Source organism: Papio anubis, chromosome 1, assembly GCF_008728515.1.
Source record: "Papio anubis isolate 15944 chromosome 1, Panubis1.0, whole genome shotgun sequence".
In the NCBI taxonomy this organism is placed as follows: domain Eukaryota; kingdom Metazoa; phylum Chordata; class Mammalia; order Primates; family Cercopithecidae; genus Papio; species Papio anubis.
This window is the reverse complement of record NC_044976.1, coordinates 168465967-168491094: the sequence shown is the minus strand read 5'-3', so window position 1 is coordinate 168491094 and position 25128 is coordinate 168465967. Positions and strand designations below refer to the sequence as shown.

General features: G+C 38.7%; 1 long non-coding RNA gene across 2 annotated transcripts in view; it reads left to right on the top strand.

Moving 5' to 3' along the window:
* Window positions 1-1750: 1750 nt before the first annotated feature.
* Window positions 1751-25128, top strand: part of LOC110741621 — a 31169-nt gene continuing 7791 nt past the window's right edge. For both annotated transcript variants that reach the window (XR_002518135.2, XR_002518134.2), the window contains exon 1: window positions 1751-2603. This is a non-coding gene — a long non-coding RNA (uncharacterized LOC110741621). The remainder of the gene's footprint in view (window positions 2604-25128) is intronic.

The window sequence follows — 25128 nt, the reverse complement described above, 5'->3', positions numbered from 1 at the left end:
CAGATAAGATGTGTTGATGATTTAAATCTAGAAAGAGTTTCAATAGGTAAAGATTAGATGAGTTAAAGGAGTGGCTTAGGGATTCCGAGGTTAGGAGGAGATGAGGATGGTAGAGGACAATGTTTCCAACCTTCCACCAGTAAATCCACACCTTGACCTGTGTTCATGCAATCTCTTTTTCTATCTTTGTGCTTTCCCTTATATCTAATCTTTCCCTTGTGCTCTGGACCCCATTCCTGCTCTTCATTATCCTTTGCCTCTCCCCTGGACCACTGCAATCCTATCAGAACAAACGCACACATGCTGTGATCTTTTGTCTTTGGAAAAAACAAAACCCAGACTTCCTGGGTCCCTATATTCCTACCAGCGATCTCTCCATCCTCAGCTCCCACTTCACAGCTTTGAGAGAGACAAACATGTGAATCTCTCCTCCGTTACTGCCTTTCTCTCCTACTAACGCCAGTGAGATTCCTGACATTATTATTTCACCGAATCTGCTGTAATCCACATTACCCATTACATCGAAGTTGCCAAGTCCACCGACTTCTGTCCTCATTTTCTCCACTGTCTCTTAACAGGGCAGCTTAGAAGGCTCTCATGGCCTGAGCCCCACACTTTCTCTCATCCTTTGCCCCTCTCCTCTTTACACACCATGTTTCAGTCACATTTGTCTTTTCTTAGGTCTTTGAAAACATCTCTACCAGTCGCCTGCTGTTTTCTTGGCAGGAGAGAGCTTCTCTCTACTATTTGCTTGGATAATTTCTCATTTTTAGATCACAGATTTAATATCCTTTTAGAGATGTTTCCCCTAACTACTTTATTTAAACTCACCCCTCATTTTGTCTCTATCTTAGCCCCCCCTCTTTTTTTCTATTTGCCATTTACAATTTACTTTATATTGTTGTGTACTTATGGTTTTGTGTTTACACCTTTCCCCCATCTCCTTTACTAGAGTATAAACCCCATAAGCTATATTATGCCCTGTTAGTTGTGGTAGATTTGTTATATAGAACTGTGCTAGATATTATCTATGAATGAATAAAAATAGGACCAAATTGATTATAGTCTATGTTAATATTACCATGGTTTCCTTCCAATAAATAGGTCTTCTTTTGATTCAAATGGTTAAATGAAAGATATAGCATTCTCAAGCATTTTCTAAAGAGTTTCATTTTCCTTATATATGATACTGCTATAAATAAATTGCCTTTTCATTGAGTTTTTCATCCAAAAATTTTAGGTATAATTTAAAAAGCTTTGCATCTCATAATAACACCTAACTTAACTGAATCTGCATGCTTGTATTCAATCTAAATTAAGAAAAGGTATGAAGCTTGATGCACTGTGAAAGATGCTGAAATCCCCCACACTTTCAAGTTACTCCTCCCCTGTCTGTGATGTTGAAGTTCTGCCTTGCTCTAAATCTTCTTCCTCTTTTTTCTTTTCTTTTCTTTCTTCCTTCCTTTCCCTCCCTCCCTCCCTCCCTCCCTTCCTTCCTTCCTTCCTTCCTTCCTTCCTTCCTTCCTTCCTTCCTTCTCTCTCTCTCCTTTTTTTTTTTTTGACAAGTTCTTGCTCTGTTGCCAGTCTGGAGTGCAGTAGCATGATCATGACTCACTGCAGGTTCGACCTCTAGGGCTCAAGTGACTCTCTCACCTCAGCCTCTCAAGTATCTGGGACTACAGGGATGCTCCACCATGCCTGGCTGATTTTTGTATTTGTTGTAAAGATGGGTTTTGCCATGTTGCCCAGGCTGGTCTTGAACTTCTAAACTCAGGCAATCCACCCCCACTTGGCCTCCTAAAATGTTGGGATTATAGGCATGAGCCACGACACCTGGCCCTAAATCTTCTTAACTTCCACTTTCTGATGTAGTTGCAGCCAGAAATACACATTAATTGAATGCTTTTGACAGGGATCACTTCAGATAATATTTTATTTATGTAATTAGCTTCCTTTAATTAAGGGTCAAACCTGAGGGGCTTCTTCAACCATTGCTATCCAAACTTTGCATTATGCTTTTAGTTTTACTCAGGGTAATTCTATTCCAGGACAGATAAAATTCCACGAGGACATTCTGACCTGGTTCTGTCCCCTGTACACACAAACAGATAAATTCAACTTCAGCTCCAAGTTCCTTGTTTTTGACTTGTTCATCTTTTCCAAGGCTGAATTGCAGAGACATTGCTTCTGTCTTGTTTTCATTTTATTTTCCCTTCTTAACTTCCAATCTTTTCTTTTTCTGATGCTGAAATAGAAGCATTATCTTGAAAAAGCTGTTGATAACTCCTTATATGTCTGGGAAGAGAAGCGGACTCTAACTGGGACATGTAGCTTTTACATTTCACCTCTCCTTTAGCACAGAAATTCTTGCAAAACTGTTTCTTGTCATTTAGAAATTTTAGTAGGTATAGGGGCTTAAAGGAAAGGAAATAGAGAAAAGCTGTTCTTCATTAATAGGAGAAGACCTCGGGCTGCTGAATAAAGGAGAGCAGGTTGGAAGACAGGCAAGTGAGAGACAAGAGTTTGAGAGCAGTGAATTAGCAGAAGACTTGGAACTGAAAGAAAGGGAAAGTGAAAGTGCTGGAAATAAAGTTATGTGTGGGGTAAGTGATGAACACATCATATACTCATAGTTTTCTTTACCTTGGTTTCACTCCTATTGGACAAATGCCTATGACTGTGTGAATCTTGTCCAAATTCATCAGAGAATTTTTTTTATTCTATGGGGAGGAAAAATGTATGGTTTCATGAAATACTTCTTGCCTTCCTGTCTTTTCCCCTTTCAATTCATTCTGCACCATGGTTAACAAACTGATTTCCTAAAACAGTCTTTCATTATGTCACTTTAAAATGGAAGAATCTGTAATGGTTCCTTATTGCCTATTGTACAAAGTATAAACATCTCATTTTATACTTTAACCACATTCAGCATTATCATTATTTCCCACGGTTTTTCCATGCATACCTTTTGCTATCTCCCCTAACTCTAGACTTTTTCTTGGCTTTGCATTTTTAAATTCGTTTCGATGAAACACATGTATCTTTCATACCAACAGTTAGATTAGTACTATCTGACTATAGATGATACAAACAAATATGACTAAAGTAGCAATCTTTATGTAGTTATGTTGCCTGGAAAGCCTTTTTTTCTTATTATCCTAATAACATAAATTTGTATAGTGTTCATATCTTCCAATCCTTTATCGTGCATGGTCTATATCAACACTTCTCAAAGTTGGATATGAGCAAGAATTATTAGGAAAGACTGAGAGAGATTCCTGTGCCCCACACCCAGAGATTCTGAGTCAACACATGTGGGTTGAGACCCTAGATTTTCCATTTCTAACCAATTCCCAGGTACTTTCCCATACTTTCTATTTTTCTATGATGCTGATGGTTCAGGGACTACATTTTAAGTAGCTCTAGTCTATCCAATAACCCTAAGAAGTAGGCTGTATCATCTTCAAGATAGAAATGGGGAGAATGACACTCGGAGGAGCACACTTGACTAATCAATGGTCCTATGACTTGTGAATGATAGCACTGGAACTCAGGTTCTCTGAGCTGTGATCAAGTATCATTAGTATCTCATCCTACTACCTGTGTACAATCTAAGGCATCATACATATTTATGACAGCTTTGAATGCTTAGCTCAATTTTTACTTCAGTCTGGCAAAAAAGTGAAGATTCTTGCTTGTAATGATTTATGGTACTTAGTACACATATTTGTAGTTCTCAAAGTTCAATCCGTATATCCTGTGGGTCTCTGAGATCCTTTCTGAGTGTTTCAGAGGGTAAAGCTATTTTCATAATAATACTAACAACATTATTTATCTTTTTCACTGAGCTGACATTTGCAGTCAGGGTGCAAAAACAAGGGTGGGTAAAACTACTGGCACCTTAGTATGAATCAAGGCAGTGGTACCAAGCTAAACTAGAAGTCATTGTATTTCTTCACCATACATTTACAGTTAAAAAACATGGCAGTGACACTGAAAAGTATCTTTATGAAGCAGTAAAGATTATTGGTTTTATTAGATCTCAACCTTTGTGTGTATGTCATTTTAACTTTCTGTATGACAAAATGGGAGGTTGGAAGAAAGCCCTTTGGTTGCATAGTGATGTGTGATGACTGTTTTGAAGAAAAGCACTTATGTATGTTTGAATTGCAAGCTAAACTAGCTGCTTTTTTCATGGCATGTCATTTTCACTTGAAGAGACGACTGACAGGTAAACTAGAGTTATCCTAATTTATTTGGCAGACATTTTCTTAAAAATAAATGAAGTGAGCTGGTCATTTTAAAAAAGCTTCTGATTTTTTTTGTTGTTGTTGTCAATAAAAATATTTGAGCTTCCACACAAAAATTAGAAATTTGGAAAACTTGTATTTATCACCATAAGGTAGTCAGTTTCCCAATACCAAAAGACTTTTCCAATGAGACAGGTGGTGGTATTAATGAGTGTGATTTTTTGACAATTTGATGAAATGGATCAACATTTGGAAGGTCTAAATAGTTCAGTGACAAATACCTTTCACATGATCAAAGCATGGTTAACAAAAAGGTCTGTTTAAGGTGCCAAGTGGACTAATGATTTTTAATGTCATAGAATACAAAAAGTTCATGGATGTGGTTTTCAATGTCACGTTATGGCATGGTACCAAAGAAGAATAAACACAATTACCCGAAAAGGCTATTAAAATACCCTTTCCTTTTCTAACAACATATCTGTGTGAAGCCATGTTTCTTTTTTTCATAGATTTTAACCAAACAACGTATTACAACAAACTGAATATAGAAGCAAATATAACGAATAAACTGTCTTTGATTAAGCTGGAAGGTAAAGAGAATTGCAAAAGTGCTTGTCAATGCTGCTCTTCTCACTCAAGTGTTTTGCTTTGGAGAATGTGGTTATTTTTTAAAAACAGATGTTACTTACGACATCATACAATGGGTTTACATTATTTTAAAGTGAATCAATAAACAAAATATTTTTTAAAGTCTCAATTTTATTTTCTAACATGGCAAATACCAATAAATAAAACCTATGGAAATTTAAGAGTATAAAGGATTTCTTAGACTGAAAAATTTGAGAATTGTTGGCTGACTTTATGAATTTTGGTAATTGATTACATTCAGTATGTTAGTAGCATGGAAATAGAAATGGCCTAAAGTTAGAAATAACAACCACCACCACCACTTTGATTTCGGCTTTGTGAAAATTAAAAGCAATTATCAGTTACAATGCTGTTACCAAGTGTCTGGAATAAAGAATCCTACTATGTAAAATACTTTTAGGCATTTTTAAGTTTGTGTTTTTAATATAATAATGCATACACATGAGTTTAAAAATAAAATTACATTTTAAGAGTCCCAGCCTAATCTTCACTACCTCTTATTTTGTTTCTTCATGGGCTATTCTGTTTAATTCTATTAGCTTTTTCTAATACTTACCCCCTGAATCTAGCACCCCTTATGTGCTCTTCCAGAAAGAGACAACCTCACTTGTCTCTAAAGAGTGTGGTTACTTGTTCTGTCACCTCCCAGTGACCAGCCCTGCATAGGCTCTAACTAACCTCACTGAGCCATGACCGAACAACCTCTCACTTCCAGCCTGCCTCCTATGCCTCTTGCCTCATATCCAGGGCGTCCCTATTGACACTGAAACATGACCTTGCTCACTTGATGACTGCATTTGTTTACCTTTATTTTATTTTATTTATTTTTTGAGATGGAATCTCACTCTGTCACACAGGCTGGAGTGCAATAGCATAGCTGAGCTTACTGTAACCTCAACCTCTCCAGTTCAAGTGATTCTCCTGCCTCAGCCTCCTGAGTAGCTGGGATTACAGGCATGTGCCACCACGCCTGGCCAATTTTTGTATTTTTAGTAGAGACAGGGTTTCACCATGTTGGCCATGCTGGTCTTGAACTCCTGACCTCGTGATCCACCCACCTCAGCTTCCCAAATTGCTGGGATTACAGGCATGAACCACCGTACCCCCAGCCTGTGTTTAACTCACACATTTGAAGTGAACCTTTGACCAGTAAGATATAGAAGCTGATGGTTAAGTCTTCTGCCTTCATCTCTAGCATAATGGACAGTCTCAAGTGATTTCATTTACACAGCCTCTCACAATTGTGACAATGAGTCATCAGTTGTGCTTGCTATCAAGAGTAGCTGACTTATAATTTGGTAACCACCTTTGATTGGGACTCACCCTTTGCTTGTCTCATTCCCCCTTTCCATTATTTCTCCTAATAAATGAGTGGTGCATCAGCCTTTGCCACAGGCTCTGCTTTTTGGGGAACCCAGATTAAGACTCTCCATATTTCGAAACAAATTTAAACTCTTATCTTTACGTTTTTCATTTAAGCATTATCAATTGACTTTTTTCATGAAAAATGAGGATTTAGTGCTCTTATATTTCCATACCCCACTCCCAATACCTTTGCCATTTGCTGTCCCCTCTATAATTCTAATTTTTGGTTAAATGAATATTCAGTGTTTATGTCATTATAATTGCCTTAATATGATTTGCAGATGAGTCACGTAGTATATCAGGATATATTTCTTTACCCTTTAATTACTTAATTTTTATGTACCTAACACTAATTAAACCCCATACTCACTGACAGAACATTAAAACTTCTCTCAATGTAGTCATATGTCCAAGAAATCTATGAGTTCAATGTGTGAGTGTGTGTGTATGTGTGTGCACATGTGCATGCAGGCTTATCCTTTCTGAAAACTTTCATCTTTTTTCCCCAGTCAGAACTTGCTTTCTAGGTTTGCTGCACAGCTGTCGTTCTGGAGTATGTCTTTATCATCATCAGTTCATTTTACACTTGTTTTTGGATCCTCTGTTTTGGATTTTTTTTCTTCCTTTTCTTGGATTTCTCTTTTGCTTTTGTAGAGCACATCTTCCAAGAACCTTCTGAGAAAGTATTTGGAAGGCAGATCTTTTGAGACCGCACGAGTCTGTAAAGTCCATCTACATGTATATGTTGATGGTTTGAGATATAAACTTCTATTGCGTTTGTGCCACATTATTTGGCTTTTGTTTTTCTTCTTTGAATTATGGTGTAATTTACTTTGACACAGTATGGAGCTATTCATATATTGTTTGGGCACTCTGTGGGTCAAATGTATCATAATGAAGACATGCTCTTTATGGGGAATTAAAAAATTGTTTATTTGATAATGTATTCTACTTTACATTTTCATTCCTTCTTTCTACAACAGCAGTTAGGGAGATGTGGATCTCTGAATCGATCCTCTAACTTTCTCATTTTTTTCTTTCCTATCATCCACACTTTTTTGGGGAGGAGAAGGATGAAGATTAGGAATGTCCTCAAGTTTATTTTTAACATTTCGAGTAAATTTTTAGTTATATCCAAATTTTACTTCAAAAAGTTCTCTGAATATTCTTTTTCTAGCATGTGATTCTTGTTTCACATTGGAATATCTTATCTTTTGTAGGTGTTAATTATAATTGCTCTGAAGTTTTCTTCTGCTTCCTGCATTTTCTTCATTTCTTCTAAATTTCTTTCTTTCATCTATCTGGTTGTTGGTTTAGGTTTCTATTTTTAATATCAGAGGCTTCTACTTTGGGATTTTCACCATTTTTAATGAAGACTTTCACTTAGTCTTCTGTTTGCATACAGTAACTCATTCTCATTCTCAGAGATGGAATTATCTTTATAAAGAAAACCTTCTATCTTCTGTGGAGTTCCTGAAAGAGTAGTAGCTTGGCTTCTTAGCTTGTATAGAAGGACTTTAAGTGTCCTTACATAAACATTTAACCAGTCTTCCTGTTTCAATGCCATTCTTCATCCCTATCTTCAAGGGTACCAGGTGAATCCAAATGCTTGAGTCTGAGGGACTAGGGCAGAAATCACTGGTCTGATGTTGGTGTCTTACCATAGAAGGTTCACATTTGAGCCTTCTGTGTTCTAAGTCTGTTAATAATTGCCCATAATTTTTTCATATTCTAAAATTTTGTTGGTCCGGGTGCCAGTGGCTCATGCCTGTAATCCCAGCACTTTGGGAAGCTGAGGTGGGTGGATCACTTGAGGTCAGGAGTTGAAGACCAGCCTGGCCAACATGGAGAAACCCTGTCTCTACTAAAAACACAAAATTTAGTCAGGTGTGGTGGCACATGCCTGCAATCCCAGCAACTTGGGAGTTCTGAGGCAAGAGAATCACTTGAACATGGGAGGCGGATGTTGCAGTGAGCAGAGATCGCAGCACTGCACTCCAACCTAGGCTACAGAATGAGATTCTGTCTCAAAAAAAATAAAGAAAAAATTTTGCTGAAATATTTTATTTAGTGTTGTCTCATCTGTTCTCTTTGTCCCTGTGAGTTTTTATATATACATATTTTTTGTCATGTTAGTGACATCCCTAAAGAGAGGGAGAGTACAGACATGTGTGTTCAATATGCCGTGTTTAACTTAAAATATATTTCTTTGAATTTTTAAAAAGAGTTTGGAAAATATTTGTATTTTCATGATCCCAGGAACATAAGGAAAGAAGAGACTGGACGGGTGGGGAAAAGATATTAAAATTTCTTTACTTCCTATTTTACTGAAAAGCTTCCTGGGATATTTAGTCCAAGTCTTTCCCTGGGCTAGTCATTCAATGTGAAACACAGGGTTTTCCTTTAATCTTCCTGGAAAGTAAAATTCAACTTTGACATTACATTCTTCACTTAATCTTAGAATATATTGCTCGTGTAAGTTGTAAAAGGACTGTGTTAATCAGATCCAGCACTAAGTAAATTGCTTAAGCTTCCCTGAGTTAGAAAAACCTCAGACTCTTGGGCCTAGTTTTTCTCCTAACAATTCAAATTAAAGAAGAAAAATATTAACTCTAGTGGATTAAAACCCCAAACACAATTTGAAGCCTCAATGCTGTTTTATGTCGTTCACAGAAATGTCTTTTCTATTAATTCAAATTAAGTTGCTTGAGGGCAGAAGCTATGGTATATACTTGTTTTGTGTACTCCATTCCCTCTTCAGGCGTATTTTCACTATAACACCAGTATCAGAATATTCTGAATTGCTTGAAAAAATGAGAAGCTTTTTTCCCTGTACCACCAGTATCAGAATTTTCTGAATTGCTTGTCAAAAATGCACATGTACTGGCCGGGCATGGTGGCTCATGCCTGTAATCCCAGCACTTTGGGAGGCCAAGGCAGGCAGATCACTTGAGCTCGGGAGTTTGAGACCAGTCTGGCCAACATGGTGAAACCCCGTCTCTACTAAAAATACAAAAAATTAGCCGGGCATGGTGGTGTGTGTCCGTAGTCCCAGCTACTTGGGAGGCAGAGGTGGGAGGATGGCTTGAACCTGGGAGGCAGAGGTTGCAGTGAGCCGCGATTGCGCCACTGCACTCCAGCCTGGATGACAGAGCAAGACTCTGTCTCAAACAAACAAACAAATGCACACCTACTAAATCAGAATCTCTTTGGATGGGCCTTGCAATCAGACTTTTTTTTTTTTTTTTTAAGATGGAGTCTCGCTTTGTTGCCCAGGCTGGAATGCAGTGGTGCCATCTCGGCTCACTGCAACCTCTGCCTCCCGGGTTCAAGCAATTCTCCTGCCTCAGCCTCCTGAGTAGCTGGGATTACAGGCGCCCGCCACTACGCCCAGCTAATTTTTGTATTTTTAGTAGAGATGGGGTTTCACCATATTGGTCAGGCTGGTCTCGAATCCCTGACCTTGTGATCCACCCACCTCGGCCTCCCAACGTGCTGGGTTTACAGCTGTGAGCCACCGCACCCAGCCCGGAATCAGACTTTTAAAAGGCATCCAAGGTGATTCTATTTACTTTAAAATTACTTAAAAATTTACCTCACAGTGTGCTAAGTACTGTAGGTGCTTTTAAATCTTTGTTTAATTAAGTAAATGTTAATTCCATATGACATCACTATAATTTATTTACTTAAAAAGAGAATTATGACAATAATGATTAGGCTTTGTAAGTAGAGTCTCCAATGAATCCTATGTAAGGGTTTATATAGCTTCAGAGAAAATTCTTCCAAAACTGGGGCATGATCGTGTTTACAAGATGTTAACAGTTGAATTGTTTTAATGTTATCTGTCCTTAGGTTCAAGCTATTCAATATGCATGAGACCAATCTCCCGTTTCCTTTGGACTGTTTCTATTATTTTGCTGTGCTGTTGCTCTGGTTATGTATTGCTGTGTTATAAATCAAGCCAAACACAGTAGTAAAGACAAAAACCATCTTATTATGCTTATGGATTTTAAGAGCAAGAATTTGAATAAGGCACAGTGGGTGACTTTTATCTGCTCCACAATATCTGGGGTCTCAACTGGAAAATACCTAAAATGGCTGTGGCTGGAACCATGTGGGGAGTCCTTTACTCACATGTGTGGGCTGGAAAGACTTGAAACCTGTGCTCAGCTGAGACTGTTGACCAGGACACCTGGTCACTCTCCATGTGGCTCTAGCTTCTGCAGCAGGGGCTTGGGTTCTGAGAAGGAGTGTCTCTAAAGGGAGCCATCGAAGTGAGTAATTCAAGGGAACCACACAGAAGCAGCATGGCCTTTCATGACCCGGCCTCAGAAGTCACAAAAACATCATTTCTACCCGACTGTATAGTTTAGGTGGTTTCAAGTCTACCCATCATTAAGGGACAGGACATAGACCACCATTTCTTTTTTTTTCTTTTTTAAAATTTTTTATTCTCCTGCCTCAGCCTCCCGAGTAGCTGGGATTATAGGCATGTGCCACCATGCCCAGCTAATTTTTGTATTTTTAGTAGAGACAGCGTTTCACCATGTTGGCCAGGATGGTCTCAAACTCCTGACCTTGTGATCCGCCTGCCTTGGCTTCCCAAAGTGCTGGGATTACAGGCATAAGCCACTGTGTCCAGCCAACTTTTTTATTTTTTGAGATCGGGTCTCACCCTATAACCCAGGCTGGAATGCAGTGGCATGATCAAGGTTCATTGCAGCCTTGATCTCCCAGGCTCAAGCTATCTCCTACCTCAGCCTCTTAAGTAGCTGGGGCTACAAATGCATGCAACCATGCCTGCCCTTTTTTTTTTTTTTTTTTTTTGGTAGAGATGGGGTGTCCCTAATTTGCCTGGGCTGGTCTCAAACTCAGACTGCACAGAATTCTTAATGGGAGGATGTGTTAGTCCGTTTTCACACTGCTGTAAAGAACTGCCTGAGACTGGGTAATTTACAAAGGAAGGAGTTTAATAGACTCACAGTTCCATATGACTAGGGAGGCCTCAGAAAATTTACAATCATGGCAGAAGGGGAATCTTACATGGCTGCAGGCAAGAGAGAGTTCTCTGGTGAGAACACCTTGGGGAAAATCATCCCCATAATCCAATCACTACCTTCCCTCAACACAGAATTACAAGTCGAGATGAGATTTGGCTGGGGACACAGAGCCAACCCGTATCAGAAGAATACCAAAGAATTTGGGGGCCATATTTTAAAACTACCACAATGACTAAGAAGCACTTCTATTCATTTAATATCTAAAATCCTTTCTTCATCCTTTGTTTGATCATTATAAATATTTTTGTTTTTCCCGTGAAGGCAAATGTACCCAAACCATATCCCTGCATATTCTTATTTATAGATATAATTTTCACAACCACTCTGAAGTTGATATTCCCCTTTCCATTTATCCAACGAAGACACTGATGTGTTGAGAGGTAGAGTAGATCGGTCAAGGTCACACGGTAGGGGAGCTCTGACTCCAGAGCACAGGCCCTTGGCTACTATCTAATCAGCATCACTTTCATATTCATGTGAGATCCTCTTATAGAGAAGCAGGGACGTTTACATATCTAAATGTCACTGGCAAGAGCTGAAATACACTTCTAAGCTCACTCTATCAAATATCCTAAGCCTTTTAAAAAGTTGCTTTTGGCTAAATGGTGGCTGGATCATAAACCTTATCATCTGTGAAAGCACTGAGGGGCTACAACTTTTTAAGGTTTTCATTTCCTGTGGAAAAAAAGAAAATGTTCTTATTTGCACTCTGCTGCTGAATTTTGACCAGGGAGTAAAAGATGCCTTTCTCCCTGAAAGAGGGCAGGACACTTCCATTGGTTTTTCTCTGAGAGGTTGGCTATTTGGTCTAATTGTTGTGATAAGCTGACTGAGGGTCAGGGAATGTCAGGTGTGCACAAGGCAGCAACACTGGGGATGGAAGGAAGAAGGGTGGTAACAGGTGGAGGCCATAAATAGAATGTGGCCTAGGAAGGGTCAGACCAGGGCACACAAACTTAACTATCTGAAATCAGTTACAGCTGGACTCAGAATCTATACACCAGCTTGAGTGCAAATTCAGTTAATGAAGCTGAAGTCCAAACTGGAGATAGAAACATCTAAGCCTGGAAAGCTGCAAAAGTCACCTTTTATCAAATAAAGAGTGAGGCTTTGCCAGCGTGCACCTCTTCTTGTAAAGTTCATGGAGGAAGAGGTGAGTGGGTGTCCACTCTTCTGCTATTGGCTTGCAATTCATGGAAATAAGGAAAGCAGGGTCCCAATAAGGAGTTTTGGAGTGAGAAATAACAAGGCATAGGAGTGGTGACAGAGGGCATCCCTGTCTGGTGCCAGTTTTCAAAGGGAATGCTTCCAGTTTTTGCCCATTCAGTATGATATTGGCTGTGGGTTTGTCATAAATAGCTCTTATTACTTTGAGATTCATTCCATCAATACCTAGTTTATTGAGAATTTTTAGCATGAAAAGCTGTTGAATTTTGTCAAAAGCCTTTTCTGCATCTATTGAGATAATCATGTGGTTTTTGTCATTGGTTCCATTTATGTGATGGATCATGTTTATTGATTTGTGTATGTCAAACCAGCCTTGCATCACAGGGATGAAGCCAACTTGATCATGGTGGATAAGCTTTTTGATGTGATGCTGGATTCGGTTTGCCAGTATTTTATTGAGGATTTTTGCACTGATGTTCATCAGGGATATTGGTCTAAAATTCTCTCTCTCTTTTTTTTTGTTGTGTCTCTGCCAGGCTTTGGTATCAAGATGATGCTGGCCTCATAAAATGAGTTAGGGAGGATTCCCTCTTTTTCTATTGATTGGAATAGTTTCAGAAGGAATGGTACCAGCTCCTCTTTGTACCTCTGGTAGAATTCAACTGTGATTCTGTCTGGTCCTGGACTTTTTTTGGTTGGTAGGCTATTAATTATTGCCTCAATTTCAGAGCTTGTTACTGGTCTATTCAGAGACTCAACTTCTTCCTAGTTTAGTCTTGGGAGGGTATATGTGTCCAGGAATTTATCCATTTCTTCTAGATTTTCTAGTTTTTGCGTAGAGGTGTTTATAGTATTCTCTGATGGTAGTTTGTATTTCTGTGGGATCGTTGGTGATATCCCTTTTATCACTTTTTATTGCATCTATTTTTAGATTCTTTTCTCTTTTCTTCTTTATTAGTCTTGCTAGCAGTCTATCAATTTTGTTGATCTTTTCAAAAAAACAGCTCCTGGATTCATTGATTCTTTGGAGGGTTTTTTGTGTCTCTATCTCCTTCAGTTCTGCTCTGATCTTAGTTATTTCTTGCCTTCTGCTAACTTTTGAATGTGTTTGCTCTTGCTTCTCTAGTTCTTTTAATTGTGATGTTAGGGTGTCAATTTTAGATCTTTCCAGCTTTCTCTTGTGGGCATTTAGTGCTATAAATTTCTCTCTGCACACTGTTTTAAATGTGTCCCAGAGACTCTGGTACGTTGTATTTTTGTTCTCATTGGTTTCAAAGAACATATTTATTTCTGCCTTCATTTCGTTATTTACCCAGTAGTTATTCAGGAGCAGGTTGTTCAGTTTCCATGTAGTTGTGTGGCTTTGATTAATTTCTTAATCCTGAGTTCTAATTTGATTACACTGTGGTCTGAGAGACAGTTTGTTGTTATTTCTGTTCTTTTACATTTGCTGAGGAGTGCTTTACTTCCAACTATGTGGTCAATTTTGGAATAAGTGCTATGTGGTGCTGAGAAGAATGTATATTCTGTTGATTTGGGGTGGAGAGTTCTGTAGATGTCTATTAGGTCCGCTTGGTGCAGAGCTGAGTTCAAGTCCTGGATATCCTTGGTAACCTTCTGTCTTGTTGATCTGTTTAATATTGACAGTGGGGTTGTTAAAGTCTCCCATTACTATTGTGTGGGAGAAATAACAAGGCAAAACTCAGTTGTTTTTTTTTTGGCATTTCTTCTTAGATTTCTGTCTCCTAACATAGGATCACTTATTTGTGAAATTATTTGTATATCTTTTTTATAGAGAAATGATGTGATACTAGTTCTATCCTTAGGGATATGAGAGCATCTTTTCTTCATATTAGGATTTTTCTGTACCCATGAGTTACATGCTTACTTCCTACACCCTCACATGTTGTTTAAATGTGTATAATTAAATTCATAGGTAATTATTTCTGAAACTGCTTCTCTGTCTGAGCAATCTAAATAATTATTGCAATGCTTCAAGTCACAATCAGGAATGTTTACTTAGCACAGACCTTTTTTCCCATTACTGCACTCAAAGGATAACAGATATGTGGCAAATCTAACCATATTCTTTGTCCTCTGTCCATGAAAGACATACTTAATTGGTCACTGTGCACCAAACCTGACCTCAGGTTTTTCTCGACACATATCTCAGGTATACACTCACATTTAATTTGAGTTGATGCTTGAGGTGAAACCTAAGGCAATATTAAGTACTAATAGTGAATAGAGAAAGAAAATGAGAAAAAAAATGATTTGGACTAACTGTGGGACAGGTCAGATTGACCTGAAATGTGTGATAACAAAATATTCAAAAGCAAATAAAGGTCAATTTGGAACTGGGTGTGACAAACGTTGTTGATGCACCTCCCATATCCTGTGGATTCCCTGATTTTTATTATACCCATGTACAGTCTCAGCCCACTGACAGATTCCCACCTTAAGCAACTGCAATTTCCCTTTCCGTACCTGAGGGCTTTCTCATTGGTACTAGAGCTTGCTCAGCTGTAAAAGATAAACCAGAAAGTTTGAGGGAGCTAATCCCTGGGAGGCAATCCTTAATCTGTAGGGGTGGCAGTGGTGGACACATGCTGTAGCTTCCCTCTCTTGTAGTGATAGGGTCCTGGGGTCCTGAAGTTTGGCTCTAGGGTTTCTCAGAGAATCTCCAGCTAGATTGAGCTCCTCTTGCTTTTTATTCATTTTTCTACCTTCCTTGTCTCACTTTCCTAACTTTCTTACCTGTCTTTCTGAGTTTACCTTCCAAATTGTCTATCTGCCTCTAAGTCCTTATCTAAGCATCTGCTTTTAGAGGAGCCCAACTTAAGAATCAAGGTTAACAAACTATTATAGGAATCACTAAAATTTTGATTATGTAAGACGAATAAGTTCCAGAGGTCTGCTGTACAACATAGTGCTGTTGACCAAAATATAAAGGTTGTTAAAGCAGAAATAATTTGACAAAAGTTTATTGGAAGCCTGGCCTGGGAATAGACACACCCACAAAGTTAGGTGTGTTTCACAGTCTGTTACACATTGGAAGGCTTTTATAAGAAAGTTTAGGAGAAGTGAGGGGGGCTCCTCATACCAGAGCTGTCCTTTTTCTTTGGAGGGTAGAATACATATGCAACATATAGGCTAAAATGTGTACTTGCAAGACAATCATTAAAACTTCATGATTCAGAAACAAATGAACAAAACTTCATGGTTCAGAAATAAATGACTGTCCTTTTCAGTGTCAGTAGGTTACATATTAATCAGTACATCAACAATTTGAGGGATTCACAATAAGATTATTTACTCAGTGATGGGATGTAAGCCATGAATCATAAGACCTCCCCCAGCTGGTTAATTTGGAAGCCTGTCAAATGTGACCTATAGGTTATCAGTGCTTATATTTAAAAATACTGTATTGTATACGTGTACTAGTCTGTTCTCATGCTGTTATAAGGATATACTCAAGACAGGGTAATTTATGAAGGCACGAGGTTTAATTGGCTCACAGTTCCACAGGGCTTGGGAGGCCCCAGGAAACTTACAATCATGGTAGAAGGGGAAGCAAACACATCCTTCTTCACATGGCAACAGCAAGCAGAAGTGCTGAGCAAAAGTGGGAAAAGCCCCTTATAAAACTATCAGATCTCATGAGAACTCACTCACTATCACAAGAACAGCATGAGGGTAACCACCCCCATTATTCAATTACCTCCCACTGGGTCCCTTCCAGGACACGTAGGAATTATGGGAACTACAATTCAAGATGAGATTTGGGTGGGGACACAGCCAAACCATATCATTCCACCCCGGTCCCCTCCAAATCTCATGTCCTCACATTTCAAAACCAATTATGCCTTTCCAACAGTCCCCCCAAATCTTATTTCAGCATTAAATCAGAAGTCCACAGTCCAAAGTCTCGTCTGAGACAAAGCAAGTCCCTTCTGTCTATGAGCCTGTAAAATCAAAACAAGTTAGTTACTTCCTAGATACAGTGGGAGTATAGGCATTGGGTAAATACAGCCTTTCCAAATGGGAGAAATTGGCCAAAATAAAGAGATGACAGGCCCCATGCAAGTCTGAAATCCAGTGGGACACTCAAATCTTAAAGTTCCAAAATGATCTCCTTTGATTCCATGTCTCACATCCAGGTTACACTGATGCAAGAAGTGGGTTCCCATAGTCTTGGGCTGCTCCAACCCTGTGGCTTTGTAGGGTACAGCCCCCTTCCTAGCTGCTTTCATGGGCTGCCATTGAGTGTCTGTGACTTTTCCAGGTGCATGGTGCTAGCTGTGGGTTGATCTAACATTCTGGGGTCTGGAGGATGGTATCCCTCTTCTCATAGCTCCACTAGGCAGTGCCCCGTATGTGGGGGCTCCCACCCCACATTTTCCTTCTGCACTGCCCTAGAAGAGGTTCTCCATGAGAGCTCTGCCCTTGCAGCATACCTTTGCCTGGACATCCAAGTGTTTCCATACATCCTCTGAAATCTAGGCAGAGGTTCCCAGACCTCAATTCTTGATGTCTGTGCACCTGCAGGCCCAACACCACATGTAAGCTGCCAGGGCTTGGGGCCTGCACTCTCAAGATATGGCCTGAGCTGTATGCTGACTCCTTGTAGTCAAAGCTGGAGTGTCTGAGATGCAGGGCACCAAGTCTGAGGCTGTACATAGCACGGGGGTCCTGGACCCGGCACAGGAAACCATTTTACCCTCCTAGACCTCTGGGCCTGTGAAGGTTTTGACATGCCCTGTTGTGAAGGTCTCTGACATGCCCTGGAGACATTTTCCCCATTTTCTTGGCAATTAGCATTTGGCTCCTTGTAACTTATGCAAATTTCTGCTGCTGACTTGAATTTCTCCTTGGAAAATGGGTTTTTATTTTCTACCTCATCTTCAGGCTACAAATTTTTCAAACTTTTATGCTCTGTTTCCTCTTGAATGCTTTTCCACTTAGAAATTTCTTCTGCCAGATACCCTAAAACATGTCCCTCAAGTTCAAAGTTTCAGAGACCACTAGGGCAAGGGCAAAATCCACCAGTCTCTTTGTATAGCAGGAGTGACATTTACTCCAGTTTCCAAGTTCCTCATTTCCATCTGAGACCACCTTAGCCTGGGCTTTATTGTCCATATCACTATCAGCATTTTTGTCAAAGCCATTCAACAAGTCTCTAGGAAGTTCCAAACTTTCCCACATCTTCCTGTCTTCTGAGCCCTCCAAGTCTCTCGGAAGTTCCAAGCATTCCCACATTTTCTTATCTTCTTCTGAGCTCCCTAAAGTGTTCCAGTCTCTGCCTGTTACCTGGTTCCAAAGTCGCTTTTACATTTCTGGTTATCTTTTCAGTAGCACCCCACTTCTGGTACCAATTTGCTGTATTAGTCTGTTATCATGCTGCAAGGAAGGAAAGAGATTTAATTGAAACAAAGTTCCATAGGGTTGGGAAGGGCCCAGGAAACTTACAAATTATGATGGAGGAGGGAGCAAACATGTTCTTCTTCACATGATGGCAACAAGAAGTGCTGAGCAAAAGAGGGAAAAACCCCTTAGAAAACCGTCAAATCTCATGAGAACTCATTCACTATCATAAGAACAGCATAAGGGTAACCTCCCCCATGATTAAATTACCTCCCATTGGCTCCCTCCTAGGACACCTGGGGATTATGGAAACTACAAGATGAGATTTGGGTGGGGACACAGCCAAACCATATCAACGGTTAAACATTTTGTTAAGAGGGTAGATCTCATGTTGTATTTTTTACCATAAAGCAAAACATAGCAAACAAACACCTACAAGGTGGCATGAGGAAAGTTTTGGGGGTGATGAATGTGTTTATTACTTTGATTGTGGTAGTGATGGTCTCACATATGTACGCATATATCCAAAGCCATCAGATTGTATTCATTAAATATGTACAATTATTTGTATATCAATTATAGCTCAATAAAGACGTTAAAAAGAAAAACTGTTATCAATATCACTTTTAATATCTACATGGAAGCCATTAATGTTATTGTTTAACTTTTAGAGTTGGAGGCACCAGTGGTAGACAATTACTCATTTCCTCTCCCTGAAAGAAGATTATACAGGCCTACTCTGTTGAGTTCAGGAGTGGCCATGTGACAGCTCATGATTTTCTGTATTATTTTTTTCCTCTGGTTAAGGCAGGAAAGTTCTAAGTGAAGCTACACTGTCAGCCTGGGCTCTGGAGTGAAAATGATAGACCTGGAGCAGAGCCTTAGTTGAACTATAATGTACATGTATTAAGAATAAGAATACATGTATTAAATGAATAAGAAATAAACTTTTTTTCCCTGCAAATTACTGAGACTTTGGAGTAATTTGTTGCCACAGCATAACTTAGGCTAAATTGACTAATATGTAATCTTTAAATACAATTTAGTACAGTGGTCTCATCATGATTAATCATAAGGTTAATTAGGGATATTTACTAGGGAGATTTTTACATGTATAGATTTAAAATTCTGATTCCAATTCAATAGGTTTGGAGTGGAATGCAGGAATCTGCATTTTAACTGAAACCCAATCACTTTGCTTATTTTAAAGGTGAAAAGAGATTGACAATTTGAAAAGTTTTCTATTCTTTTAATTAATTTATTTAAAGAAACACATTGTCATCTAGATCAGAGTTTGAATTAATTATAAAAATCTTTTCTGCTGAAGAACAGAAAGGTAAGTTCAGTTGTACACCTGAATAGGGGAAGTTCTGAATCAGTATTATCAAAACTAATAAAGTTTAATTGTATGTCATACATATAGGCCACCTGGATTCAAATCTAATAAAAAATTATAAATGCATCATGTTACTAAGGCCATTAGTAGGCCAGAAAGACAAAGAGTAGTAAGGCTTTAATAACAGAAGGTAAATTTGTTGCACACATGCTCTCAGAAAAATAGTGTCCTTGCTATTAAGAGAGTATGTGTCTACAAGGATAACTCACTGTGGAGACCAGAGATCAAATTAAAGGTGGTTCAAGGTCAGCTGATGGAATTTTCTAGCATCACACTTGACAGCTCTATGCCATTCACTCAATTAGGTCACTATATATGTTTACATTGTAGAAATTACTTATTCAATTTAATTTTGACTTTTTACTTTGTTGTTTCTAGTCTGAAGAAGACATTTTAATAGATGCAGCCAATGTCCTAAGTTTCCTCAAGGAGGAGAGAGAAGAGGCAAAAGATTGGCTCACATATAAGTTAATATAAGGCAGAATTTGATAATTATAATAAGAAAGGAACTTCCCCTGATATGGATTGGATCTGTGTCCCCACCCAAATTTCATGTTGTATTTTAATACCCATTATTGAAGGCGTGGCCTGGTTGGAAGTGATTGGCTCATGGGGGTGAATTTCTCATGAATGGCTTAGTACCATCCCCTTGGTGCTGTCCTCATGATAGTGAGTGAGATCTGGTCATTTAAAAGTGTGTGGTACCTCTCCTCTCCCTCTCTTGCTTCTTCTCTGGCCATGTGATGTGTCTGCTCCCCATTTGTCTTCCACCATGATTGTAAGTTTCCTGAGGTCTCCCCAGAAGCTGAACTGATGCCGGCATCATGCTTCCTGTACAGCCTGTAGAACCACAAGCCAATTAAACCTCTTTTCTTTATAAATTACCCAGTCTCAGGTATTTCTGTATAGCAATGCAAGAATGGCCTAATACACCCCCCAGACTGACTTAGATTTTTTGCTGATCTATTGCTATAACACAACTTCTGTTTGCAGGGGAATTTACATATTGTTCAACTTAGGTTCCATAGTCAAGGATACTGCTACATATGTTCCACAAGAATCATAGGTGCATGAACTGCTGCAAAGGATGAGTTACATTTCCAGCTTTGGCTTCCTCACCACCACTTAGCCCATTGCAATCTGGCAATTGATGGTGCTGTGTTTCTCAAACTAACTCCTCCAAAGATCACCAATAACTTACCCCATTCATCGTCTCTCTAGTCAGCCTCATTATAGTCTTGTGGAACCACTGTCATATATGTGATCTATTGTTGGCTGAAATGTCGCTCTGCAGCAAGTTACTGTCAATTGTTTTCAGTAAGAAAGTATGTTGATTAAAGTCCAATTTTTGTCCATGAAGAGGGTGAAGCATATTACCTTTTCTGTAATTTGGTTTTTGTATGTCTGGTTTTCACTCAGAAGACAAAGCTGTCTGTCTTTATACAGAAGCTCCTTGACTTATTATGGGTTTAAGTCCCAATAAACCTATCACATGTTGAAAATATCGTAAGTTGCAAATGCATTTAATACACTAATCTACTGAATATTGTAGCTTACCCTAGAATTCTGTCAATGTGCTCAGAACCCGTATTGTACAGTATTTAATAAATTACATGACATATTTAACACTTTATTATAAAATAGGCTTTGTGTTAGATGATTTGGCCCAGAATTGCCAGAGAGTATTGCATCACATATTGCTAGCCCTGGAAAAGATCAAAATCCAAAATTGGAAGTACAGTTTCTATTGAATGTGAATCACTTTTGCACCACTGTAAAGTAAAAAAATCATAACTCAATTATCAGAGGATCCAGGGGCCCTCTGTACTTTCTGTTGGCTTGACTATGACAAAGGGGGACGGATTTTGTTGCTAACTTGCACAAGTATATAAAACACAAGACGGTGATATATAGTGTTATGTACATTTTAAAAATTACCAAGCACTTCAATGTCCTCTCAAATATGTGTACATATCTGTGGATCAAGTTCCTCCCTTAATTGTGGGTAAACTAAGCCTATTTATGCATAGCAGGCTGCCTTTTAGTTTTTAATAAGGTAAAATGCTGAATACTGTATTTGTATAAAGTCTCTCTTGCTGACCTTTGTGGAATTAGTAAATTATGTTGATAGCTGGAACTTCATTTCTTAAGAGGTTTATAAACTTCTCAGGACCTTTGCTTTTTCTGCAAGTGGTAAAACCCAGGTAGAGCTGAGTAGAGAGATTTGTTTGAACTATCAGTCCTAGCAGGTGTGGGGCTCACTTTCACCTCTGCTATTCACAATGTTCCCACGAACTCTTTGGTTCATGGGATTGCATAGAGTCCTGACCTTCATTGCTTGAGTTGTGTTCCATTTCTGTGTCACCTTTCATCTATAATGTTCTTGGGGAGCCTTTACAGAAAGAAAGGAACACAGCGCATCACTGATTCCCTCACCCCTTCTATGCACAGCTGACTTCAATTCCTTTTTAAAGCCTCAGCTTGTGTCTCACCTCTGGCAGGAAATGTCCATCATCCTCTCTGCCCTCTGCTTCTGGGCCACATTCCTCTTATGGTATCTTTCACATGCCTCCATTATGACACAGTCCTCACACTGTGGAAAAAAACACATATCTTAAGTGTCTCTCTCTCTCTAGATCATGAGATAGAAGATTCATTTCTTTCTCTCTGGTGCCTGTGTCTGGTGTAGTCAGTGATGTGATCCAATGGTGCTAAATTGGCCCCACAGTACCAGGCAGGGAGTCTGTGAAACGTCACGGCTTAGCCTCTGTGCCTTCAGAGTCCTGTGAATTAAAGGGAGAGACTGCAAGCCAGTGGGGGAGTGGGGGTGGAGAGAGGAAGTTAAACAGAATTTCAGTGAAATAGGGTCAGAGGAGTAGCAGAACATAAAAGGACACTATTCTCACTAATATTTCTGAGATACTTGTGTAGCTAAGTCTGTACAAAAAAGTAGTTGTTGCTAGGATAGATGAATCAAATTTCACACTTTAAGGTAAGAATATCCAGTAAGGGCAATGGGGTTATATTATCTGATACTACTTTCTCTTGTTAAATGTTCTATCAATATTGCAAGCACATTGTATAAATTCCAGTTATCAATTATGTTGATAAAGAATGAAAAAAACCCTCTCTTATATTGCTATGTTTTTGAGGAATTGGTGGCAGGAGAGTGAATTTTTCCATAAAGGCAAGGTGGGGATACACTTGAATCCCCAAGCTCCTTGAGAGGCCTCTTTGAGCTCTTGTAGCACCAAAATGAAGCCCTCAGTGGCCACTTTTATAATACTCTAGTGAAATCTGGGATTTGGTTTTTCTGTAAATTATGAAATAATTTCTTAAATAAATATACATTATTTAATATTGATTTCTCAGGAGCTAGTACAATACTTAATATATAGAAAGAGGCCAGAAAATATTTGTAAATATCTCTCCTAGAGATATACCCAAAGCAGCCATATGATAGTCCCATCTCTCCAATGAGTAATGGTAACTTTTTCATCTTATTTTTCCACCCCATCTCAACATCTAAGTTTGTATAAAATCACTGGAATTGGATAAGATCTTTTGGAAGACCTACACTTTTGGCATCTCTCCCTTCCTGTTCTTGCTGCTTCCTGTGGGCTCTTTATTCTTAGAATTGGGGGAAGTCTGTGGACATCGGATGAAGATGGAAAGACTTTCAAAGAATAATGCTGTCTATATACTGGCAATGAGAAGGAACTCATTAAAAGCAAATTTAATGTGACAATATCCAAGGAGGACACTATATATGTCTTTTCACTTTGGGCAGGCATAAACTTAGGTGAGCTATCTCCTCCATCTCCTTCCTCTGGGCAAATTTCTTGATAAAATTTTATCTTTTAGAAAAATGATATGTCTGTGGAGGAGGGTGAGGGTTGAGATCTTAAGCAACACACTATGATATTGGAATGTTAAAAATAAATGCCTCACACAGCAGTTTGCCATTTGAAGAGACTATCATGAAAAGATTGAGAAAGTAGTTGAAATCAATTTAGCTATTCTTTATTCTACAATGAAGAAAACAGAGTTCACATTATTTTGGTAAAAATATTTTTGAAACAAGCAGTTTGTTAGGTGCGTGAATGAAATTTACCACTAAGTCATCAAAAATCAAAAAACCCAAACCAATGAAAAACCTTACCCCAACTTAACCCTAAGCCTCAAAGGCACTGAGGCACACATATTTTAAGAATAGATATACACACTGAATTTCTTCTCACACATCCATTTGTGAATTAGTGTCTGATTTCTCATTTTTAGATCTCATGTAAACTGGTTGACACCAGTGGGTAAAAGTGCAGAGCCTATTTTATAAAGAAGAATATTCTCGTTGTATATGACCTGGGGCAATGCTTTACAGATTTTGGTACCAACAAAATTGTTTCCATTTGGGTGCCCATGGAAACAGACTTTCAGACAGGCTCTTAGTACAAAATAATTTATTTGAGAAATGTATGAAACGCCAGAAGGGAAATAAGGAAGTGAGATGGGAAAGGGAAGGCAGACAATAGAAGGTACATCATCAAACCAGTTACTACTAATGGCCATTATCACTTAATACCAGGGAGACATTGGGAAATGGTGTAGAATACACACTTCAGAGTTATCCCTCCTGGGGAATGAGAAATATATACATCTATATACCTATGTCTCTATCTATCATTGATCTATCTATTATCTAGCCATCTATCTTCTATCTGTCTATCATCTATTATCTATTATCTGTCTTTAAATCTATCATGTATCATCTATTTAATGTATTATCCATTTATCATCTGTCTTTCAATCTATTATGTATCATCTATTATCTAGCAATATATTGTCTATCATCTATTATCTATCAATCTATCTCTATTACCTATCATCTATTTTTCAATCTATTTTCTATTTATTATCTATCATCTATCTATTGTCCATCTATTTATCTATCTATCTATCTATCTATCTATCTATCTATCTATCTATCTACCTACCTACCTATTTCCCTATCTTATCATCTATCTATTGAGCTGAGTATAAATTCCTTACTCCTATCAGTCATTGGTTGAAGGTTGCTCCAGAGGGGTTAATTCCAGAAACTTCTGGCCTACTATTTGCTCAGGCAGTTCAGGCTTTCAGAAGCTTCAGAGAAAAGCCCTCAGGCAGCACGATTTTGACAGGTATGTACAAATTGGCTCCTAGACGCTGAGAGCACCGGCATATGTTTGTGCATCTGAGGGACCTACTCTGCATCTACTGTGGTAACCATTTGGTTTCTGAGAAAACATTCCTGTGTTGACCACTGAAAGTGTGAAATTTCTTTAAAGTTTTGTATTTTAAGAGACCAGTAAATGTAAAATGTGCATTTTGCTTCACAATATGTTTATTAATTATAAATTTGAAATGTTTAAAATAACTTATCAGTAGAATAACATAATGTTTTGTCCAACCTAAAATTTTTTTACATGAAAGAAAATGTCTTAGCCTGATTTCCTTTGAAAACAGAGCTTAAGACAAGTCTTGCATGCAAGTTTATTTGGGGACTAATTGCAGGGGCCAGGGGTGAAGGGCTAGGGGCATAGCAAAGCTAGGGAAGCCAAAATAAGGATGAGCTATCAAGTTGGCTACTGCTGTGGGTTGACTGGAGCTGGATTTTCCTGGGATCATCCGAGGAGCCTATCAAAATTAAATGTATTTCAGAACTGTCCAGCTTGGGGACCAGAGTGGAAGCATTTATCCATTACCTTCCATTCCCCAATGGCCAATGGAAACCCCATAGGCATTAACTATGCTCCCTACAAGGTGGAGCACACCTGAGTGATGATCAGATTCAGAAAAGTCCTGGGATAAAAAGCACAGGCCAAGGGGCCGAGTTGTC